The following is a 20,247-nucleotide window of genomic DNA, read 5'->3' as shown; positions in this document are numbered from 1 at the left end:
AAAAAAAGCAAGCGCATGCATTGTTCTGGGCCCTCTTTTATGTTATAGAACGGAGGGACCAAGTTCGAACTTGCATTAAAGATCCTTGCTGCTTGGCTTTGACTCTGGACTCTGGTGGTCTTCTTCGGGGAATAAACGGTCTGGGTATAACATTTGGGGGCTCATCCGGGATTCCCCAAGCCCACCAGATCCCTGGTCAACGGATCTACTAGGATCGATCTGCTAATAGGTGAGCCGGCTCTCTGTCTGTGTCCGTTCTGAATCGGCGGCTCTCTGAGTCTGCGGCTCGTCTTTGTCTGTCTGTCTGTGTCCGTTTTGAACCTGCGGATCTCTAAGTCCGCTCTGAGGCTGTTAGCCTGTCTGAACCTGCGGATCTCTAAGTCTGCTCTGAATCTGAGGCTGTTAGCCTGTCTGAATCCGCGGCTCTCTAAGTCCGCTCTGAATCTGTGACTCGCGAGGTCTGAAGCTGAAAGCTGGCATAAGTCCTGGCGGACGCGCTATAGGACAGCCAGCGGAGACCGGTGGGAGACGTCCCCCGGCTCTCATCTGATTCTTGTCTGAACTTGTTCTGACCCAGATTTCTGGAGCACGCCTGCGACTGACATAACTTGTTGATATTCCGTAACTCACTTTCCCTTGCAGGACCTGTTTACCTGATAGCGGGGACCCACTGTCCACAGAACCCCCTCCGTACCTCTCCGGACCGCAGGCCTCAGCCCCGCCCCAGGCTGAGCCGCGGGAGGGAGCAGGCGGACGGGAGGCGGCCAGCGCACCCGGACCCACTGAAAGGGAAAGTAACTCTGAAGGGGCGATGTGGGTCCTCTGTAAGCACAGCACCGGTCCCCTGGGCCCCGCTTTTCTTTCTCTATACTTTGTCTCTGTGTATTATTTCTTTTCTCAAGTCTCTCGTTCCACCTAACGAGAAACACCCACAGGTGTGGAGGGGCACGCCACCCCTTCATCTGGTGCCCAACGTGGAAGCTTTTCTCTAAGGTAAAGGTACGCTGGAGCGTGGTCATTGAGGACAAGTCGACGAGAGACTCCCGAGTACGTCTACAGTCAGCCTTGCGGTAAGCTTGTGCGCTCGGAAGAACCTAGGGTAACAATGGAGCAAACTAAAAGTAGATATGCCTCATCGCAGCTTTATAAAAATTCTCTTAAAAAGAGGGGGAGTTAAAGTGTCTAGCAAAAATCTAAATACGCTCTTTCAAACAATAGAACAGCTTTGTCCATGGTTTCCGGAACAGGGAACTTTAGATCTAAAAGATTGGGAAAAAATTGGCCTAAACAAAAGGCTGTTACAAGACTTATTGGCGTAGGCACAGCTTCAGAAGTGTATGAAAGTACAATGATTTTACATTGTTTAGGGCCAGATAATCAAGAAAGTACTGTTCAGCCAATGATTACTTCAATTCCTGTTAATCTATGGGGTCAAAATTTGTTACAACAATGGGGTGCAGAAATCATTATGCCTGCTCCATTATACAGCCCCATGAGTCAAAAAAAATCATGACTAAGATGGGATATATACCAGGAAAGGGATTAGGAAAAAATGAAAATGGCATTAAAGTCCCAATTGAGACTAAGAAAAATCAAAAAAGAAAAGGAATGGGGTATCCTTTTTAGGGGCGGCCAATGTAGAGCCTCCTAAACCCATTCCGTTAACTTGGAAACCAGAAAAACCGGTATGGGTAAATCAGTGGCCGCTACCAAGGCAAAAACTGGAGGCTTTACACTTATTAGCAAAGGAACAATTAGAAAAGGGACACATTGAGCCTTCATTCTCACCCTGGAATTCTCCTGTATTTGTAATTCAGAAAAAAAATCAGGCAAATGGCGTATGTTAATGGACTTAAGAGCCATAAACGCTGTAATTCAACCCGTGGGGCCTCTCCAACCTGGATTGCCCTCTCCGGCCATGATCCCAAAAGACTGGCTTTTAATTATAATTGGTCTAAAGGATTGCTTTGGTTTACCATTCCTCTGGCAGAGCAAGATTGTGAAAAATTTGCCTTTACTGTACCAGCCATAAATAATAAAGAACCAGCCACCAGGTTTCAGTGAAAAGTTTTACCTCAGGGAATGCTTAATAGTCCAACTATTTGTCAAGCTTTCGTAGGTCAAGTCCTTCAACCAGTTAGAAACAAATTTTCAGATTGTTATATCATTCACTATATTGATGATATTTTATGTGCTGCAGAAACAAGAGACAAATTAATTGACTGTTACACATTTCTGCAAGCAGAGGTTGCCAACGTCGGACTAACAATAGCATTTAATAAGATCCAAACCTCTCCAACTTTTGATTTTCGCCACTGTGCGTTCTCCAAAAGGCATCATTTTCAAAATACTGATCTGGTAGAGTGGTCATTCCTTCCTCACAGTACAATTAAAACTTTTACATTGTACTTGGATCAAATGGCTACATTAATTGGTCAGACAAGATTACAAATAATAAAATTGTGTGGTAATGACCCAGACAAAATAGTTGTTCCTTTAACCAAGGAACAAGTTAAACGAGCCTTTATCAATTCTGGTGCATGGCAAATTGGCCTTGCAGATTTTATAAGAATTATTGATAATCATTACCCGAAAACAAGAATCTTCCAATTTTTAAAATTGACTACTTGGATTTTACCTAAAATTACCAGACATAAACCTTTAGAAAATGCTCTGACAGTATTCACTGATGGTTCCAGCAATGAAAAAGTGACTTACAGAGGGCCAAAAGAGCGAGTAATCAAAACTCAATATCAATCAGCTCAAGAGCAGAGTTGGTTGCAGTCATTACAGTGTTAAAAGATTTTAATCAACCTGTTAATATTATATCAGATTCTGCAAATGTAGTACAGGCTACAAAGGATGTTAAGGCAGCTCTAATTAAATATAGCATAGATAATCAGTTACACCAGCTGTTCACTTTGTTACAACAAAGATAGGACATGAGAAATAGAGGAAGGTGATAACCTGGGGAAGAGGTTTTGCTTGTGTTTCACTAGGAGAAAATCAGCTTCCTATTTGGATACCCACTAAACATTTGAAGTTCTACAATGAACCCATCGGAGATGCAAAGGAAAGCGCCTCCACGGAGACAGAAACACCGTAATCAAGCACCATTGACTCGCAGGATAAATCAAGTGGTGATATTAGAAAAACAGATAAAGTCACCACGCACCAGGAAAGCAGAGCTGCCGACCTGAGCACAGTTAGAGAAGCTGACACTGTTAGCTAGAAAAAGCCTAGCCAGCGCAAAGGTGACACAAACCTCAGAAAAAAAAAAAAAAAAAAAAAATGCTGCTGGCAGCTTTAATAGTTGTATCAACGGTGGTAAGTCTCCCCATGCCTGCAGGAGCAGCTGCAGCTAACTATACCTACTGGGCTTATGTGCTTTTCCCGCCCTTAATTCGGGCAGTCACAAGGATGAATAATCCTATTAAAATATATGTTAATAATAGTGTGTAGGTACCTGGTCCCACAGATGATTGTTGCCCTGCCTAACTGGAGAAAAAAAATTGATGATAAATATTTCCATTAGGTATTGTTTCCAGTTACAGTGTGACTGGAATACTTCAGATTTTTGTATTACACCCCAAGTTTATAATGAGTCTAAACATCACTGGGACATGGCAAAACGCCATCTACAGAGAAGAGGAGATAATCTCACTTTAGACATTTCTAAATTAGAACAACAAATTTTGAAGCCTCTCAAAGTCATTTAAATATTGTGCCTGGAACTGAGGCATTAGATCAAGTTAAAAAAAAAAAAAAATTCTTTATGGATTAAATCCCACGACTTAGATTAAGTCTATTGAAAACTCTACTGCAGTAAATTTTGGAATTATGTGTCTCTGTTTAATCGGTTTGTTTTTAGTGTGCTGGACCAGTCAAAGAATCCTATGCCACAATCGAGAGAACAAACGAGCCTTCATCGCCATGGCACATTTATATAGAAAAAAAGGGAAAGAAAATGTTGCAGGGTGTCAGAGACCTTGAATGGAGGGACTGGCTGAAGCCACGGCAGAAAAACATAAAATATGAAGATTTCATGAACATTTTATTAGTTCTCCGAAATTAATACTTTTGTAATTTCTTATGTCTGCCTTTACTTTAATACTTTTGTAATTTCCTATGTCTTTAATCTCTTAGTCCCATCGTCTTCTTTGTAAGCTGAGGAGGATATATGTCACCTCAGGACCCTGTGATGACTGAGTTAACTGCACAAATGGTTTGTAGAGCATGTGTGTTGAACAATATGGAATCTGGGCATCTTGAAAAAAGAACAGGATAACAGTGATGTTCAGGGAACAAGGGAGGTAACCTTGAACTGGCCGCCGATGAGCCGGACGGAACAGAGCCATATTTCTTCTCTTTTTGAATGCAAATAGGAGAAATATCGCTTTATTCTTTTTCTCAGCAAGGAATATCCCTGAGAAAGAGAATGCGCTCTGAGGGTAGGCCTATAAACGACCCCTTGGAGGCGTGCCGCCTTTTACAGTTGAAGCCGAAGGGATGAAATAAGCCCCGGCCTCCTGTAGTGCTCTCAGGCTTATTAGGATGAAAAAATTCCCACCTAATAAATTTTGGTCAGTCAGGTTGTCTGCTCTCAAACCCTATTTCCTGATAAAATGTTATCAATGACTATGCGTGCCCAAAATTTCATTAGCAATTTTAATGTTAACACCATCCTGTGCTCTAATCCTGCCCCCACTTACTTTGTAATATTCTATTACTTTGTAAAGTTTGTAATCTCAGTGTCATGATGACAATGGTAAAATTCCTCTATGTTTCCCCTGTTAACCCCCTTCCTTGGACCCCTGCTAAGTCTACTATTTCTGCTTACTGTAGGACCTTGTGTTATTAACAGAATTTTGCGGTTTGTCAGGGAAAGGTTTGACACCATACAGCTCATGGTCCTCAGAGCCCAATACCAACCTGTAAGCGCTAAAACAGAATCAGACTTATAAGACCCAAGATTGGCTCCAGAGGTACCTGAGAAAGGGGGGAATGAAAGAGATCAAATGAAGAGACTAAAAGGCAGAAATGAAATTTGCAGGCAGACAGCCCGGGCGGTGCCTTGAGCCTAGTTAAAAGTTGACCCCGGACCTAACCGATTATGTTATCTATAGATTCCTGACGTTGTGTAGACAAGAATTGTAAAAGTCCCTGTCTTGTTCTTTTTCTGTTCTAATTACCAGTGCTTGCCATATATCTCTCAACTTCCTGGGCACATCCCACCATATGTCTCCCCACCAATATATCTTTCAGTTCAAAGACTACCATATATCTCAACTTTAGAAAGACACCACCTGGAAAGTCCCCGATAAGAACACAGCCGTTTGTGAAAGCGCAGGAACCAATAAAAAAACTGCTAAATATATAAACTTAAAATGTTAACCAATTGTAATGCTGTAACCTAGAGAATTCCCTCGTCCCTCTGCAACTTTACAAGTCCTGTTTTCCTCGAGCTATAAAAAGCAAGCGCATGCATTGTTCTGGGCCCTCTTGTATGTTATAGAACGGAGGGACCAAGTTCAAACTTGCATTAAAGATCCTTGCCGCTTGGCTTTGACTCTGGACTCTGGTGGTCTTCTTCGGGGAATAAACGGTCTGGGCATAACAGTGCCACTGCACTCCAGCCTGGGGTGGAAAATAAGACTTACACATAGTCAATGCAGTGATGAGAAGACCATAAGAAAAGTCTGTGTAAGAGAGGGCACAGGCATGACTTTGTTCTGTCCTCTCAGCCACATCCTGGCTGTGTGACCTTAAGCAAATTAACCCACTGACTACCACCATTCCTTCTGTTGGCAGGAGCCAAGTCTGTGGGAGTGGAAAAATCACTGAGAAGAAGCCAAACTCTAGGACCTTGCTGTAGAAAGGGCCTACACACCTTACTGTAGAAAGGGTCCTAGAGTTTGGCTTATTTTGGCTCCTGGGGATCACTGTGTTTCCTTGCAAACCATTTCTCCGGGCGCGGTGGCTCACACCTGTAATCCCAGCACTTTTGGGAGGCCGAGGCAGGCAGATCATGAGGTCAGGAGTTCGAGACCATCCTGACTAACATGGTGAAACCCTATCGCTACTAAAAATACAAAAATTAGCCGGGCGTGGTGGTGCACGCCTGTAATCCCAGCTACTCAGGAGGCTGAGGCAGGAGAATCACTTGAACCCAGGAGGCGGAGGTTGCAGTGAGCCGAGATCACGCCACTGTACTCCAGCCTGGACGGCAGAACTAGACTCCATCTTAAATCTGTTCTTTCAAACTCTAATTTTTTTTTTTTTTATCAGGTAAACACTTTCTAAGTTTTATTCTTTTTATTTTTTTGGAACAAGTAAGACAGTTTACTTATTCAAAATGTAAACGGTTATAGTGAAAAGTTTTGCTCCTGCCCCTTTGCCCAACCACCAAGTTCACCCACCAGTGGTGGGGAATGTGGTATCTTTCTAGAGCTATTCAGTGTGTCTGGAAGCAAAGGGATATCCTCTTACCTTTCTGTACACAAATAGTAACATAAATGGACACACCATTCTGCACTTGCGCGTTTTCTCTTTTCAGTGTATTTCAGTGTATTTTGGAGATCATTCCTATCATTCCATAAAGAGCCTCCTCGTCTGGTCCCCATCTCTGTGGCACTTGTTTTATGATTTCTCGGTGGTTACTGGTAGCAGTTCATAGCCTCATTCACAAGTTATCTCAGTGAATATTCACAGTGTTTGGGTTTTAATTTCCCTGGGCCAGGATATTTACATTCATGAGATGGTTTCCTTGGACTTTAGTTCCTCCTACTAAGGTTTGAGCTATACTTTGCAAATGGGCAAAGACCATTTTTGGGTGCATATGCCTGAGGGAAGAAAGAAAAACAAAGCTGAAAGAGCATCCAGAGGGTTTGTCTTCACCATTGTCAACACCCAGCTCCTTTTCAGGGCTAACTTTTCAGACTGCTTTCCGAGGTTCCTGCCCACTCCTGTTCTCCCAAGGCCGGGTGCCCTATTTTCAGTTTCTGTATATGCCCTCATGTTTTCCTGAGCACATCAAGAACGCCTGCACAGTTACACTGGTTTATTTAGGAACCGTCCCCTTTCTTCTTCAGTCTGTCAGTTACTCATTTGGGGTCAGACTCACAATTCTGCGAATGTTTTAGCCTCTTGGAGGAGCATCGTGTGTGACGTTGGACAAGCTGCTTAGTGTCTCTCAACTGGTTTCCTCATCTATAAGATGGAGTTAATCGTGCCCATTACAGAGAATTGTGACAAGCAAATGAAATGACACATCTGAGGAACTAAGAGCAGAACCTGAAATATAGATATTTTTATAAAATGTGATTTTCCCCTCAAATCATCTTCCTTAACAGAATATCCTACTTAGGAATTATGGCAAAACAAAAACCTAAAAAAATCCACCTGCCTTAGAGTTAGTGGTGTAAGCCATCAGGATGGCGGGGCACGGAGAGGGAAGTTGGAATACCGTGTGGTATAAGCCGTCAGGATGGCGGGGCACATGTCCATTGGCAGCGCTGGTGGTGATGGCGGCCTGCACAGTCAGTCCCTGTTGACTGAGCGCTAGCTGCGCGTATGGAGGGCCTCCTTGCTGCGTGTCGTGCCATCCTCACACCCGCTGCGAGGCAGGTGTGCGTGCAGTCACCGCTTTACAGAGGAAACTCGTTTCGTTGAGGCCAGATGCCTGCCTGGATTACCCACATTTCCACCCTAGGTGGCTGCGTTCCAGGTCTCCACTGTGCTGAGCTGAGTGCTGCTTTCCCACCCACAGGGGCCGAGCCAACCCCCAGCTGGGAGCATGTCCTCTTCACCGCCTGCCACAACCAGCACCTGCAGCTGCAGCCCCCTTGCCGCAGGCTACACTCATGGGTGGACGACTGGAAGGCCATTCTGGACAGCAAGCGGCCCTGCTGACCTGGACTGTGCTTCGGGCTCCTCTGTGGGGCTCTGACCTCAGGGCTCCCAGCTCGGGGCCTGTGGGGCCAGTACGCTGGTCTGGGGGTCCCTCCCAGACTCCTGGGCCCCATGACCTCCTGCTGCATGTCCCTTCCCTTCCCCAGCCCTGCCAGGCCTTAACCTGATCAAAGGGCAGGGCTGGGCCGTCTGGGCACTTGGACATAGACATGTGGTCCCAGGCCATTCAGCCTGACCTCAGGCGCAGGCTCCAAGCTACCAGAAGCCCAGGGGCTCGGGACAGGGAGGAGTTGAGGCCATTGTTCAGGGGACTGGTGGCCCTCTCCGCTCCCTAGGCAAGTTCTCTGAGGCAGAGGGGAGTTCCCTGTTCCCAGAGTCTGCAGCCATCAGCAAGGAGGACAGGAACCCGGCGACTGAGGTGCTTCCAGGTGGGGACGAGCCCCCCTCATGGTCTCAGCTGCAGCACCCCTTATTCCAGCTGCTCTGCCCAACCTGCTCACCCCACACGACCTTCTGTGTATTCAGCAAACACTCACCAGGTGACAGCGGCCACCAGGCTCTGTGCTGGGGGACGATACTGGCCCTGGCCTCGACCAGCTCAGAGGTTTCTCACACCTCTGTTCCCAGGGCCCTGCTCAGGGCCCAGCAGAGAGTCCATAGGCTTGAACGTGTGTTGAGTGCATGAAAAATAAATGCTGTTCACATGTGTAGCTCAAGGCTGTGGCCTGCCTCAAGACCCTCTAGCGTCTGCCCCCTTGGGACCCAGCTTCAGGTCTTGTAAGGGGGCAGTTCCACTGCACTGAAGACAGGCAGAGGAAGGCATGACTTCAGCCCGTGCCTCGCAGGGTGGGCCCTAGCAGTGGTCTCCTCGGGGCACCTCCCTGCTCTGGTTGGTGAGGCTTAGGAGATGGGCCTTAGTGGTGGTCTCCTCGGGCCACTCACCCGCTCTGGTTGGTGAGGCTTAGGAGATGGGTCTTAGTGGTGGTCTCCTCGGGCCACCCACCCCCTCTGGTTGGTGAGGTTTAGGAGATGGGCTCCAGACACTCGGCTGCTTTCTCAAGTGCCTCCTTCTCGCATCTGCCCCAGTGCCCCAGAGCAGGGTCCCCCATCCTCTGCTCTTCTCCCAAGGCCAAGTTTCTATAGGATTACAGGAGCCCTGTGGGGGAAGGCTGGTGTTAGAGCCTCAGCTTCTGTTCCTTTTGACCCACTGTTAAGTGACAGCTTGAACCAGCCACCTCCCCACTACCCTTTGGAGAGGTTTTGGGACCACTTTCTTATCCTTATGCCCTTCCCCTTACTGCTCTGACCACTCTTCCATCATGGCCCTTGAAGGGAACATGGGTTGCCCACGCTCCTAATCCACCCCAGCTCTGGGGCCCTCCTGGCAGGCCTCTCTGCCTTATATGACAGAGATGCTTTGGGCTGCCCTGGAGGCAGGGTCAGATAGGAGAGAAGACAAAGGGAAAGCATTCATGGCCCAAGATTGGCTGAGCTTTTTGATGTTCCTGTTCTTATAGTCTCAGGAGCTTAGGCTCCATCACCCACCTTAGGGAGGGAGGACCCCTCCAGGCCCCATCACCCCAGCTTAGGAAGGACCCCTCCAGGCTCTATCACCCCAGCTTAGGGAGGAAGGACTCCTCCAGGCCCCATCACCCCCAGCTTAGGAAGGACCCCTCCAGGCTCCATCACCCCAGCTTAGGGAGGGAGGTTCCCTCCAGGCTCCATCACCCACCTTAGGGAGGGAGGACCCCTCCAGGCTCCATCACCCATGTTAGGGAGGGAGGACCTCTCCAGGCTCCATCACCCATCCTCCATCACCCACCTTAGGAAGGGAGGACTCCTCCAGGCTCCATCACCCCAGCTTAAGGAGGAAGAACTCCTCTAGACTTGGCCAAAGGCAAATCTCTACTGCACGTCCCCCACCTGCTGAACTGACATTTTTCTTTGGGTTGAAGGGGAGAGGCTGGACCAGGAATATATTTGGGGTTGCATCATGTGATCTGAAACCATCTGGTCCAGGCAGGGTGGTGGTTGGAGGAGTCCTAGCTGTCTTGCCACATGGCTCTGGAAGGAAGACTGACCCTGGGATGCTGACTGCCCAGCTGCTCCTGAGTCCCTCTGCCTCTTCCTGCTTTCTGAGGTCTCACCTGTGGGGTCCTGAAGTCCCTCCTTTTTTTTTTTTTTTTTTTTTTTTTTTTTTTTTTTTTTGAGGCAGAGTCTCGCTCTGTCGCCCGGACTGGAGTGCAGTGGCCGGATCTCAGCTCACTGCAAGCTCCGTCTCCCAGGTTTACGCCATTCTCCTGCCTCAGCCTCCCGAGTAGCTGGGACTACAGGCGCCTGCCACCTCGCCCGCTAGTTTTTTTGTATTTTTAGTAGAGACGGGGTTTCACCGTGTTTGCCAGGATGGTCTTGATCTCCTGACCTCGTGATCCGCCCGTCTCGGCCTCCCAAAGTGCTGGGATTACAGGCTTGAGCCACCGCGCCCGGCCACGAAAGTCCCTCCTAATGAAGCAGGAGAATGAGTGATGTGCAGCTCCTTTCTTGTCCCCAGCAGGGCCTGTCCACCTGCTCCACGCCCTGTTGAGAGGGACTGCCCCACAGAGAGGTTCAGAAGACTCTAGTCACAAGTCATCTCCTGGGGCCAGCCACACCCTGAAAACATTTGTGACTATAACTTGGGGTACAGAAAGGAACTTGGCTTGTTTCCATCCTGGGGGCCCTTGTGATGACAGAAACTCAATCCTGTCCGGATTTTCTCAGCTGCATCCTGATTTCGCCCTCCCTCCTCCTGCCCAGGGAGAGGCCCGGGCCTGGGGTCCAACTTGGTACAGGGCTTTGGGCCAGGTCGCTGAGATCGGTGTTCACTGACCCCAAGGGAGCTGTGGAGGGGCCCTGAGGCCTTTTGTCCACAAAGAGGGGGGCAGGGCCTGGCGGGTCCCCACTGGGGGACATTCCCTCCTGCCTCTTGCCCCAGCCAGGGGATCTTCATTGAGTATATGGCAGGGCAGGGCTGGGCAGTCTCCATCAGCTCCCAACCAAGTGTCCGCAAGAATAACATGCTCTGAATCCTTCAGTAGATGGACTGTTCTGAAACCTTTTGTTTTAGACTGATAATTGCCATCAGTTTTAAAGGTCAGTTTAGGAACTCCATGCTCCAAATTGCCGCATTTGTTCTCTGCTCAGTTATCATCACTCACCCCGAGGTGGGCAGCTGCTTCAGCTGCATGATTTATTTAAAGAAGAAAAAATAATTGCAGGGGCAAAAATGCTTCAGAACATGACCCCACCAGACAGATGGTCTCAAAGCAACTTGCTGTGACGGTGACAAGTACTTCAAGGGATGACTGAGGGGCTGCCAAGGCACTGTGGAGCAGCAGGAGGAGGCCCCAAGGGCCTCAGGTCCCAGCACAGTCTCCCACATGGAGGAAGCGGCCAGCCCCTGGCTGAGGTGCCCTGCAGAGGCCCAGGGCTCGGGGGGAGGTGCTTGCCGAGGTGGAAACGGGAAGCAGGCGTTGACAAGCGAGGTGCCGTCTGCACCTGAATGCTCAGCCAGCTGCTGCTGTCCCCATTGCACTGACCTCGACCGGGACCCCAAATTCATGATTGTGTCGACATTCTCCTGATTGAGGCTGGGCGTGGTGGCTCACGCCTGTGAGCCCAAAACTTTGGGAGACTGAGGCAGATGAATTAGTTGAGGCCAGGAGTTCGAGACCTGCCTGGCCAACATGGTGAAACCCTGTCTCTACTAAAAATACAAAAATTAGCTAGGCGTGGTGGCGGGTGCCTGTAATCCCAGCTACTTGAGATCTCGGCTGAGGCAGGAGAATCACTTGAACCTGGGAGGCAGAGGTTGCAGTGAGCCAAGATCGTGCCACTGCACTCCAGCCTGGGCGGCAGAGAAAACTCCATCTCAACAAAAAAAAATTCTGATTGAAACGAAGGTCACTTTCTTGGAAGCTTGGGAAGCATGTGTTTTGCATCAGAACCAGTTTTTGAACCCCAGATAAGAAGATCCACCCCCGCTAGGAAAGCTAGGCGTGGTTCTGCCCCATGGCACGTCAGCTGTATCCCTCCCTTATGCACCGGGCTGGCCTTTCAGTGGCTCAGCTCTCGGTGAAAGTTGTGATTCATTTGAAAATATTGGAAAGATTCAGAGCTCTAGGATCAGAGCCTGTGGAAGGGGTGACATCCCCCAGGTGGAGAGGACGCTGGGAAAGCAGGTTTGCGGAGCGTGTAGGAATTGCGGCCGCACGCTCAGGAGTGTGGGGAATGTGCCCCTGCTTCTCTGTCCTGCCAGAGGGCGGAGGCATCTGACTCTCCCACCTGCTCTTCAGCAGCGGGGCCTCCAGCAGGAGGGCCTTGTCGTTGTCCCCATGCTGCTCCCCCTTGGCCCTTCATCCCTGTCCATGCAGGGCGTCCTCCTGTTCTCGGGGAGGGGCCACTGCTGCCCGGCCTTACCCCTGCCCTGGGGACCCTGCTGAGGATGGGAACACTGCTCCTGGGCCCTCAGACCTCTCCGGGGTTCGTGGTTCCCCGAACCTGGGATTCTGACCAGGGGTGGGCCGAGCACAGGTCACCTTCTGAGGGACCCCTGGCATTTCCCACATGGACTCCTCAAGTGCCTGAGCCCAAGGGGAGGGCAGCCCGGGCCTGTCCAGGGCTCAGTGGACCAGGTCCCCCAGCCTAGGCCAGCTCTTCTTGACACATCTAGACTGCGAGTCCTCACCCCGTGGGGTCGTCAGGCCAGATGAGGCCATGCATGTGAGGAAAGCTTCTGATCCTTCTCCACTCCACGGCAGCTCCATTCCCACCTGTGGGGGAGGAGGCAGGCTGGGGAGGTGCGGTGACGTTCCTGAGGCTGTGTGGCGTTCGACCCGGGTCAGCCTCGCTCAGTGTTTCTCAGGAGGCCCTCCTTTTGTCCATGTGGCCTTTTCCTCAGACGTTTTTTGTGAAGGATGATGTGGCAGAGCCCTTCTGGCTGGGCCCTCTGCCCCTCTCCACCCCAGAGGGCCCAGGGGTTGCCCACGCTGCTGGTGGGGACCCCCACACCGAGCCAGGCTCAGCAGGGTGTCCTGTGCCTCGGAAGGACAGATTCCTTGGCCAGCTTTGCTGAGCCTCTGTCCTGTCACTCACCCCCTTCCAGGCTCCGAGGGATGTGAGGACTTCAGACCACACACTTCCCAGGGCACATAACTTGCTGGGGATCCTGCGTCAGTCCATTTGCACCTGTGCTGTGGGGAGCCGGTCTCTGCCACGCTTGGGCAGCCTGCCCTGGCGGAGGGCAACCCCTTAATGAGCCTTAGCAGGTGGCATGTGGGCCAGTGTGCCCCAATGCGAGACGTTCTTGTGCTAGGTCCCTTCAGCTTTAGCCTCAGTGGGCAATTGGCCCAAGTCCCCCGGCTGCTTCCCCACTGCAGCCCCTACCCAGCTTGGGTGGGGTCCTCGCTGCCCGCCCCGCCCCCCCCGCCACCTCTCCTCAGCCCCCTTCCAGGATCCAGACTTCCACTTGCGTGTGTCAGAAACACAGCTCAAACGGACCCATGCGCATATGTGCAAAGCTCGTGGGCCTGGGAGGCCCAGGGCACGCTCACCCCCAGGGGCTCACACAGCCTGACCAGGCTTTCTCGTCCTTCCTGCTCTCTCATTGCACTGTCCACCTCTGCTTCCCAGCCTGTGGATGCTCTCTGGAGGGCAGGGCAGCTGGCCCACCATGCCCATGCTCCGAGCAAGCCGCTGAGCTCTGGTCCACAGTGGTGGCAGATGATGTCGCAGAAACGGTTCAGAAATAGCGAGGGGTGGTGGTGGTGGCAAACCTGGCAGCAGAGCCTGTGACGAGTGCAGTGACGCCTCACAGTGAGGCTCGGGGCAGGTGGCCTGGTCTGAAGTCACCATAAGCATAATAGGCTTCGCACCAGGACATCCAGGTCAATAACAGTCGGGCCCAGGCTGGCGATGACTCATGTTGGAGGGGCTCTGGCCAGTGCCCTGGAGGGAAGGCGAGGAAGCAGTCTCACCAGATGAAGTTTCCTTCCAGCATTTGGGTATAAACCCTCCAATGCACAGATGGGCTGGGGATGTGGCCTGCTTGCCACGAGCGACAGAGGCTGCTGTGTGGCGAGTACTGTGGCAGGGCCTGCTCAGCGTCCTGTGCACCCTGGGGTAGCACTGGTAGCACTTTCCAGCCCTCGGGTTCCATCATGTGGTCTTCTTACTTGGGCCTCTGGGTGGTCACAGGGGGGTCACATGACTCTGTAAAATGTGTCCTCATTCACAAGGGGCCCAAATGCTGGGGAGGGAGGGAGGCCCAGGGCAGAGGAAGGGTGGCTGCCCCCCAACTCCCTTCCCAACCCCCCGCAGACCTCTGTGCTCTGCATCTGTGCCTGAGCCTCAGTAGGGGTGTTTTTTTTTTTTTTGTTTTGTTTTGTTTTTTTTTTTTTTTTTTTTGAGACGGAGTCTCGCTCTGTCACCCAAGCTGGAGTGCACTGGCCAGATCTCAGCTCACTGCAAGCTCCGCCTCCTGGGTTCACGCCATTCTCCTGCCTCAGCCTCCCGAGTAGCTGGGACTACAGGCGCCCGCCACCTCGCCCGGCTAGTTTTTTGTATTTTTTAGTAGAGACGGGGTTTCACCGTGTTAGCCAGGATGGTCTCGATCTCCTGACCTTGTGATCCGCCCGCCTCGGCCTCCCAAAGTGCTGGGATTACAGGCTTGAGCCACCGCGCCCGGCCGAGGGGTGTTTTTTTAATTGTGAAATGGACATTCTAAGTACATCTCTCTCTGAGCGCCCGGCATATAGATACGGCTCAAAATATGGCAGCCGGGTTGAGGATGATGAGGCAGAGATGAAGGGGACACACGTGTGTGCGCCATGCACACACACACACACACACCCCAAGTGGTGCGGACTGGAGTCCTCCAGGCTGGCCTCGGGCTTCAGGGCAGAAAGACCATGGAGTGTCTTTAATTTTCTGGGTCAGAGTTCCCCATTTGTTGGGACCCGATCCAGCATCACTTCGACAATAGCTGTTTCCTTAGCACTTACTGTGCCCTGCCACTGTGATCAGCACATTTCACGGCCACAGAACCACCCTCTGGAGCTGTCCCCAGTTGGGGATGGCGCGAGCCATCTCTGCGTGGCCTGGCCTGCTGGGGCTGCCCTAGGCGGTGGCCATGCTGGGGCTATGCTTGTGGCCTCCTGGCACTGTCCTCTGGCCTGGCATTCTCTTGGGGCCCAGGTGTTCCTGGGTGAAGCAGGGCCTGGGGTCTGGAGCTGGGCTTCCGTCTGAAGGGGGTTCCAGGTGCTTAGCTTGCAGCAAAACTACAGGACAGGCAGAAAGGGTCAGGCCAGAGCAGGCCAATTCTTAGAGGCCAGAGGGGCAGGCCCAGCCACTGAGGTGGCCTCAGTTGTCAGTCTTGGGGCCGGGGAGGGTGAGGAGAAGGGGATGGGAGCAAATCGATCTTCCACCGTGTGACTGGCCAGGTGCTTACATATGCAATGGAGACAGTACTTTGTAGACAACTCCTGTTGCCCCAGTTTTCTTCCCTGCAATCCTGCCAATCAGGCCAAGTGATGACCCCCACTACCCCATGGGAAGGTAGGGCAGGTGTCATCCAGGACAGGAAGTCCATGGGTAGGGAAGAAGGAGATGACCTGGGGAAAGTTCCCACTAGCCTGAAATCTGCCTCTGGTCCTGGGTGGGAGGAGAGTCTCAGAGGGGCCACACTGTTGGAGGGTGAGCCAGGGCCCCGGGAAGTGACCCCCATTTGTCTTGGTTCAATAGTAGGTGTATGTGTTGGGGGTATGAACAAGAGAACAGTAATCCCACAGAAACCCCGGCTCGTGAGGGGCCGGTTCTGCATGGTGTGAGAGAGGTTGAACAGGTGACCGCCAGGTAGGGCCGCAAGGCCCCCTGCTCTCCCTCAGCCTGGAAAGGAAAAATCCAGGGGATCCTGTGTGCTCGTGGAGGAACCACGGTCAGGAACTTTGGTAGGCAACTGCCTACTTGACGAAGTGAGCTGGGGCTGAGGGCTGCAGGGGACCATACAGTCTGGGGTCAGATGGGAGCTGCAGCCAGACCTGAGGGGCTCAGAGAACCCGCGGAGCCCAGGCAGGACTTCACTGGCTGGGCCTTGGGAGCAGGCCCCTCGCTGAGCTTCAGGAGCTTGACGGCAGAGCAGGCAGCGCGGAGGCCCATCCCCTGAAACCTGGCAGCACGGACAAGCCCCGAAGCAGAAACCAGCTCCTGGATCCAGATGCCCCCATGGCGGGGAAGGAAATGAAGGAGACCCTCTCAAGCGCAGAGGGACCATCAGCCCCTCCAGAGCATGGAAACTCTGAACAGACTCAATGCTTCCCCCAAAGAGCCTGAGTTAAACCGAAGACCACTTTAATGGAAAGACTGCATTTTAATTGGCAATTTAAAAAAAGTAGTGATTAGTTGTAGTTAATAGGGAACAGTTATTTGCTGTTTTCCAGTTATCTGAGTTTTCACATGTGCACCTGATTCTGTCACATCTGCGCCTCATTTAACCCTTCCTACATCCTGCGTCGTGGTGTCACCCCCAGGAAACCAGGACTCAGAGAGGCTCATTGGCAAGCCCCCAAGCCACACAGAAGGCAAGGCTGGAGTGGGAGCTCAGCCCCCAGAGTTTGCTGCAGAGGAGGGAGGGACAGGGCGTCTGCAGGACAGGGCCTGGCGCTGCCACCGACTTGCTGTGTGACAGTTCTCTGAGCCTACTTCCTCTGCTGACAAATGAGAGTGGGTCCGCGTCCATGAGAAAGGGTTGAAGGAAATAGGGACATTTATTCCAGAATGTTGCTGCTCAATTGGGGAAACTGACTTCCTCTGTAAAGCAAGGCAGTGGGTTCGGGGGAGGGAGTCCTAAGTGGGGAAGAGAGGTCTTCCACAGGAACTTGGAGTCCTTCCAGGAGCATTGTCGTGGTGTGGCCACCAGGTGGCAGCACAGCCCCCTTCAAATGACTGCTAGTGCGTGCTTATGATGGGGGGGTGCATGGGTACAGGCAGCTGTGGGGAAAGAATGGGGTAGGGCCCCGTTCCCCACGTGCTCTTCTTGCCCTCCTGGGCTAGCTCTTCTTCTCCTTATGCCCCAGGCTGCTGTGGACAAATGTCTGATGGGCCCAGGGTGCCAGCCAGACTGAGGACCCGTAAGCAGCCTACCAGGGTAGGGGGCTCACCCTTGGCCAGCAGAAACCTTCTTGTCTCCAGTCACAAACTTCAAGCACCCACCACCAGCAAGACCTTAAGGAGGCTTGAAGAGGAAAGTCGCTCTGCTTCCAAGTCAGGGCTTTGTGCAGGTTGCAGCTGGGCCTTGGGCTGCACCTCTAGCCCACCCACAGCTCCCTGTCATGTTAGGGATGAAGTGGGATCTCCTTAGCTTAGCACTGGAAGAAGACCCTTCAGGACCTGCCCCTCCCCATCTCCCTGGTACTCTGGGCTCCTGGGGCTCCTCGCATGCCTCACCTGCGGCTTTGCACCTGCCTCTCACCTGTCTTTACCGGTGTTTTCTGCACAAGCCCTGGCTCTTCTTCCCTGCAGCAGGGAGGCAGTGTGGGCTGTGTCAGCAGCAGCTTTTGCAGTGATACCTTTATCCAGAGCTGCCCAGGCCTGGGAGGCTAGACTGAGGGTGCTCTGCGGCTTTGGAGAGGGAGAGGCTGGGTCTCCACGAGCTACAGTCCAAAAAAGACTCTTTTCTTCTGGGCTCTTACAGGCCCTAAACCAGTGTATGCCAGGGCTGTAACAAGATGACTCTTAAGGGTAGAAATACATGCAGATAGTAAGCAAGTTGCCTGTGCACGGATTGTCTCTGCCCTGTTGGCAATTTGGGTAAAATTACCAAAAAAAAAAAGGTCCTTGATTAGATTTGGCAAGGCTGGCTTATACCCACAGGTCAGGGCCTAAAGGAACCCAGCAATAATCAGTCTCCTTAAAATTTAGTGAGAAGCAGGGCTGAAGAGATGCAGCCTGGGCTGCAAACAGGCTGTAGGCAGAAATCCTGTGTTCTCACCCTGGTTTTCTGCTGACTCCTGACAGTTTTGGCTCTTTGGAGAATGATCAGGCAGTGGCGTGAGGCTGCAGTTCACACGAATGGCCACTGGATGATGCCAGAGGACTGGCTCTGGATGCTTAAGCCCTCACTGCCTCCCTAGAGGAGCCTCCCTTGCGGCCTGCAGTCACCACCCAAACCAGACCTGCCCCATGTTCTGGTCCCATAAGGATGTTCCTAATGATCAGCATCTCTCTCTGACCCCAGGCACGTTCTAGAAGCTCTTGTGGGCAGGCCCTGGGGACCTCAACCACTTGGTTGGCCGAGGGGCAAGATGAATCACCTGAGCTGTGACTTCACCTAAAAGAGAGAAGTGCTGTGGGCGTTTGAGGCTCCAGAGACAGACTGGGGAGTGACTGGGGTCTTGCACGGGCCTGGGTAGGAGGGAGGCAGGTGCTCAAAGACATCCATGGGTCCCTGTTCTCATGGTAGGTTCCATTTGCTGCGGGCCCCTCCCATGGTGCCAACACTGAGCGCCCACACACGCCAGAGGTTGCAAGCTGGCAGTCCTCAGAAGCGCTTTGGTGGCTCACCGTATTTTTTCAGGATGCTTTTATATCCTCCACCGCAAGTCCTCAGGAGGTGGGCACAGACGGCCAGGCTGGTTGGGCAGTAACCTGACTAAACGTCCTGCCCCAGGATTCAGTCCCCGCCCCTCTCAGACCCAGCCCTGGTCACCGGTTTGTCACCTCCTGGCTCCCTATGGCATCTGAGACCCTGACATCTGCCTAAACAAAGCAGACAATGGTTTTCCCTGACATTCCCACACCTCACCTTGGTCTGTCCTTCCCGCCTGCCCCCACCTCCAGCCTGAATCTCTTCCTTCCCTCCCCACTTATTTCAAGCCTGTTCTTCCTTGAAGGCCCTGCCTACCTGTTCCTTCTCCTAAAAGGTCCCTGAAGACTTTAGTCCCCCTGTAGTCTCTCTCTTCTGTCCCCTACAGCCCTCACTGCCTATAGACCACTAACTGCAAACTGACGCCAGAGAAGGAGTTGACTTTCCAGGGCAGTGGAAAGAGAGAAACAGGGAGAGGATCCTACATGTATCGAGCTGATGCTGGACATTTCGTCACGTCATGAATCCTCCTGGTGAGCATGAAGTAAGGTTCACATAGACTTTTTCTTTTTTTTTTTTTTTTGAGACAGAGTCTCACTCTGTCATCCAGGCTGGAGTGTGATGGTGCTATCTCTGCTCACTGCAACCTCAGCCCCTCCCAAGTTCAAGCAATTCTCTTGCCCCAGCCTCCCGAGTAGCTGGGACTACAGGCGTGAGCCACCATGCCTGGCTAATTTTTATATTTTTAGTAGAGATGGGATTTTGCCATGTTGGTCAGGCTGTTCTTGAACTCCTGACCTCAGGTGATCCACCCAACTCGGCCTCCCAGAGTGTTGGGATTACAGGCATGAGCCACAGTGCCCGGCCCACATAGACTCTCTCAATTCTGTGAAGAGTCATGCTGAGAAGGTACAGCCCAGGTTCAGCTCGACTCCAGGGCTGATGCCCAGCACCTCAGGCTGCAGAGATTAAGATGCCCAGAGGCATGCAAGAAATAGAAAGGGATGGAGTAGCAGGTGACTCACACTGAAGCCTCCCCCATCATCCCAAATCCTCTAAGGGACAAAATATAACCACATTGAAAATAAGACTGGTGCACTCGGTTGACCAGACACTATGCTGAAGGCCTTAAAGGCAGGAGAGGCTGGGGCCAGTGGTGGGAGAGGACTGGCTGTTGCAAAAAGTTGGGGCCACTGTAGGCCCCTGGGCCCTGATGGGATGATTGTTCAAGGTACTCAGTAGGAGCCACAGGTGAATTCAGCCCTCTTCCTGACCACCACCACCACACACACCCCCCCGCACATACCCAGACCAAGCAGAGAACACAGGTGCCTGTGTTTTGAGAGAGCAGTCATCAGAAGTAATGTGAGTGCAAGGCTTGAAGGGACAGGCACTGTCCTGGAAGGCTGGTGTGTTTAGGGAGAATGGAGGCCCCCATGCACGGAACATTAGGTAGCGGCTGGTGGTGCATTCTACTACCCCACGAGTGGGGCAGGCTGTGGGAGAGAGCTGTGGTGCTTGCAGATTGGCTAACCACGAGCCTCAGATACAAAGATGAGCCTGTGAATGACAGGCAGCAAACTCCTCAATGAGAGAATTGACACCCAAGGAAAGGGAGTTAATGTACCAGGGTGAGGACTTCGAAAGGTGTAATCTGTATCCCTGGAGAGATGGGACAGGCTATTGGATCCCCAAAAAGATCAACTAGAGAATCTAGA

The 20,247-nt window shown here is 51.8% G+C and overlaps 1 long non-coding RNA gene across 1 annotated transcript; it reads left to right on the top strand.

Moving 5' to 3' along the window:
- Positions 1-604: 604 nt before the first annotated feature.
- LOC117074920 lies at positions 605-3,951 on the top strand. The gene is made up of 2 exons (XR_004433763.1): positions 605-1,070; positions 3,000-3,951. It is a non-coding gene; the product is annotated as an uncharacterized LOC117074920 (long non-coding RNA).
- The last annotated feature ends 16,296 nt before the right edge of the window (positions 3,952-20,247 follow it).

This window comes from Trachypithecus francoisi, unplaced genomic scaffold (genome assembly GCF_009764315.1).
Source record: "Trachypithecus francoisi isolate TF-2019V2 unplaced genomic scaffold, Tfra_2.0 Contig01665, whole genome shotgun sequence".
In the NCBI taxonomy this organism is placed as follows: Eukaryota; Metazoa; Chordata; class Mammalia; order Primates; family Cercopithecidae; genus Trachypithecus; species Trachypithecus francoisi.
Note: the sequence above shows the minus strand (reverse complement) of the source record. Positions and strands in the feature narration are given on the sequence as shown.